The following is a 4,428-nucleotide window of genomic DNA, read 5'->3' on the forward strand; positions in this document are numbered from 1 at the left end:
CTCCGGGCCTTCAATCCACCTAGTCCACTCTCTTAGTCTACAGTATGACTGGTCCGCCCGCACCGGGCCTTCAGTAGGCCTGGTCCACTCTCCGAGCCTCGGCACGTCTGGTCCGCCCTCTTGGTGCCTACAGCATATCCGGACCGCTCGTTGGGCCTTCGGAACAACCGGTCCGCCCTGGGTATCTTGGCCTACAGCACAAAGCAGGATCCGCCTCAACCCAACCCCAGTCCAACAACCATGTGCACATAAACATACAATCATATAAAAATTCACAGTCAACAAGCCGATCTAGCAGATCACATAACATATCATCATCCTAACCAGGATACCGACCTAACCGGTCACTAGCATAGCATCATCCTACATAACAGGATACCGACCTTAACCAGGTCTCTAACATATTGATGGGTTTTGAGCATTCTAACACTTCCTAAGTGTACATGCAACCCTAATAACCTTGGATCTATGTTTGTCTAATTATCATGCAAAGTTGAATTCCAAGGTTATATTCCTATCTAGCATACATGGGGAACAATTTTAACTTGAATCATAGATAGAATAACTTACCTTGTTGTTGCTTGTGTTCCTTGAAACCTTGTGAGCCTAGCACCCCAAGTGTGATGCCTCAAATGCTTCACACAACACCAAATGCTCTTGGAAAAACTCTTGAGATAATACACACTTCTCAAAATCAGCCAAGCCCTCTAGTTTCTTAGTGTTTAACTTGTGTTGCCAATTTTGTGGAGAATGGGTCTCTTATATAGTGTTGACACATCTAGGGTTACACCATGTAAACCCTAATGTGTCATGACTCTTCATTTCCATGACCCATGGGTTTGTAACTCCCATGGAGCATCCATGGAGCATCCTATGGGTAGAACCCAACTTGATAATCCATGGAGCCTCTTAGCCCACTATATAAGATATAGATGATTTACATAATCAACCCATATATTTAATTAGTTATCCTTTGATCACTTAATTAATTCCAAATTAATTCTTTGATCAACTAATCAAATAATATTATTAATATATTAGAACTTATAATATATTAATAATCTCCAAGTGTTATTTCTCTCATTTAGTCTATCCAATTGCATGGTGCCATGCAACCCAAATGGACCATGCCGGGTCGGGTCAAGTACAAGCCCGAAATAGTTATGGACTTAGACACCTTATCCAACAGTCTCCCACTTGGATAAGTCTAATAACTATATCTCTAGTACTTCAGGAACTGACCGGCAATCGTAGCTCTTTCAAGGTCTCTCGGAACTGAGAAGATGATGGTACGCCATTTAAGATAAGTGATCATATAATCCTCCGTTCTAGATATCAGCCGGACAAATACATGGAACATTATCTTGCTTATTGTCCAGCATTTGTTTCCCGATTTCCGATTTGTTTGACATAGAACTTAATTGAACACATCAACTTAGTTCTGACCGGGCCCGGTACATGGGTCAAAACAAAATCATCGAGGGGCCCAGATATCAGCTTCTAATCCAAGAAGGAACAGATAAACTTCGACTCATATGTTTGTTCTACCACTCATTGAATTACACACAAAAGTACGTTTTATAACATCGAGTTACCAATGCGGTTTCGTACAGTCAATGCATAACCAATTTGTAAGTAACAAATCATATCTCTAGGTTTGAAGACTTATATGATATTACCGTCTCACGATCACTCAAGATAGAATTCCATGAAGTGATTCCAGTGAGCGTGGGTTGAATCCAATGCTCAGAACTTATGAGCACTCATGATTGTTGTAGCCTTGTCCAAGACCTCTACAACCAAACATGACAGTCTTGATTCATATCTACTTCCAACATATGACCGATTGTGGAGGTTTGAATAATATGTTATACCAAACAAAATTATTCTGGAAGTCAAAACATGGAAAAGAAATATAGTAAACGATCGACAAGAGATAGTAACACTTTACTCATAAATAAAATACTTTTTATTCATCATCAAATGTCAATTACACTTTACAAATTTCGAGATTATCTAACTACTAAATCTAATATCATCCTTCAGCCCTATGCTCCGAGCATGCTGGAGATGCTTAACCCGAGACAGTCCCTTTGTGAGGGGATCTGCTGGATTCTCATCTGATGATACCCTCTTTGCCACGAGGTGTCCTTCTTCGATCCGATGTCTAATGAAATGGTATTTTCTGTCGATGTGTCTGGATCTCCCATGATCCCTTGGTTCCTTGGCTAAGGCAACAGCACTTTCACTATCACAGAAAATTTCCATTGGCTCTTTAATAGCTGGTACAACTCCAAGGTCTCCAATGAAGTTCTTCAGCCATATAGCCTCCTTTGCTGCTTCGCTAGCTGCAATATACTCTGATTCACAAGTAGAATCTGCCACTGTCTCTTTCTTGGAACTCTTCCAAGAAATTGCTCCTCCGTTTAGGGTAAAGACCCAGCCCGACTGAGAGCGGAAATTATCCCTATCAGTCTGGAAGCTAGCATCACTATACCCTACAACTCTCAAGTCATCACTCCCACCGAGGGTAAGAGCCCAGTCCTTAGTCCTCCGTAGGTACTTGAGGATATTCTTTACCGCAGTCCAGTGTGCCTTGCCAGGGTTCGCCTGATACCTGCTAACCATGCTCAAGGCAAACGCTACATCGGGTCGAGTACACGTCATAGCATACATGATCGATCCTACAGCCGAAGCGTAAGGTGTTCGACTCATTTCTGCTATCTCAGCCTCAGTGCTAGGGCTTTGTGTCTTACTCAATCTGGTGTTACTCTGGATGGGTAACTCTCCTTTCTTGGAATCCTGCATGCTGAATCTCTTCAGCACCTTATCCAAGTAGGTACTCTGACTAAGTCCAATTAGTCTTTTACTCCGATCTCTCAAGATCCTTATCCCTAGAATATAGGCAGCTTCACCAAGGTCCTTCATAGCGAAACACTTCCCAAGCCAGGATTTTACTTCCTGCAGGGTTGGAATGTCGTTTCCTATGAGTAGTATGTCATCCACATACAATACCAAAAAGCTAACTATACTCCCACTAGCCTTGACATAAACACAAGATTCATCTTCACTCCTAGAAAAGCCAAATTCCTTGACCTTTTCATCAAAGCAAAGATTCCATCTGCGAGGTGCTTGCTTCAATCCATAAATGGATTTCTCAAGCTTACACACTCTATTAGGGTACTCGTTGCTGACAAAACCCTCTGGATGACTCATGTAAACATCTTCAGCCAACTTCCCATTAAGGAAAGCGGTTTTGACATCCATCTGCCATATTTCATAATCATGAAATGCAGCTATGGCTAACAGAACCCGAATAGACTTAATCTTGGCTACTGGAGAAAAGGTCTCATCATAATCCACTCCAGGAATTTGAGAGAAGCCCTTTGCAACCAGTCTAGCCTTATAAGTGTGTACTTTACCATCCATGTCGGTCTTCTTCTTGAAGACCCATTTGCACCCTACTGTCTTACGACCTGGTACATTTTCAACCAAGTTCCAAACTTAATTGTCATACATGGATTGTATCTCACTATCCATAGCCTCTTTCCATTTAGCAGACTCGGGGCCTGCCATGGCTTCCTCGTAGCTGTTAGGGTCATCTTGACTTACTAGTGTCTCATCACTAATAAGTGTCTCACCTTCTGTAGTAATATGGAATCCATAGTAATGCTCAGGTGCACTCCTAACTCTCGTGGAACGTCTCAGAGGTACAGATTTGTCAATTTGCTCAACAGGAGTTTCCTCCTCAAGTTGAGGGCTAGAGTTTGAAGTTCCTTCACCGCTTGATTCTTGAATTTCTTCAAGATCAATTTGCCTCCCACTGTCTCCTTGGCTTATAAACTCTCTTTCTCGAAAGACTCCTCTTCTTGCTACAAAAACCACATTGTCACTAGGTCTGTAGAAGAGGTAACCAAAGGATCGCTGTGGGTAACCGATGAAAATACACCTCTCGCTTCGAGGTTCGAGCTTATCATGAGTCTCGCGTCTCATGAAAGCCTCGCAACCCCAAATCTTGATGTGGTCTAGTTTAGGTACTTTACCAGTCCACATCTCGTGAGGAGTTTTGGCAACTTTCTTTGTAGGGACTAGATTAAGAATATGGGCGGCAGTCTCTAAGGCATACCCCCAGAATGAGATTGGTAGCGAAGCTCGACTCATCATGGAACGAACCATATCCAACAAGGTTCGATTACGCCTCTCAGCCACACCATTCAACTGTGGTGTCCTGGGAGGTGTCAATTGTGAGACTATCCCACATTCCCTTAGATAGTCGAGGAACTCTGAACTAAGATACTCACCACCACGATCGGATCGAAGCATCTTAATGTTCCTGCCCAATTGATTCTCGACTTCCTGTTTAAATTCCTTAAACCTCTCGAAAGTCTCTGACTTATGCTTGATCAAGTAGACATATCCATATCTACT

Source organism: Lactuca serriola, chromosome 8, assembly GCF_051521515.1.
Source record: "Lactuca serriola cultivar US96UC23 chromosome 8, Lser_US96UC23_V15, whole genome shotgun sequence".
Lineage (NCBI taxonomy): Eukaryota > Viridiplantae > Streptophyta > Magnoliopsida > Asterales > Asteraceae > Lactuca > Lactuca serriola.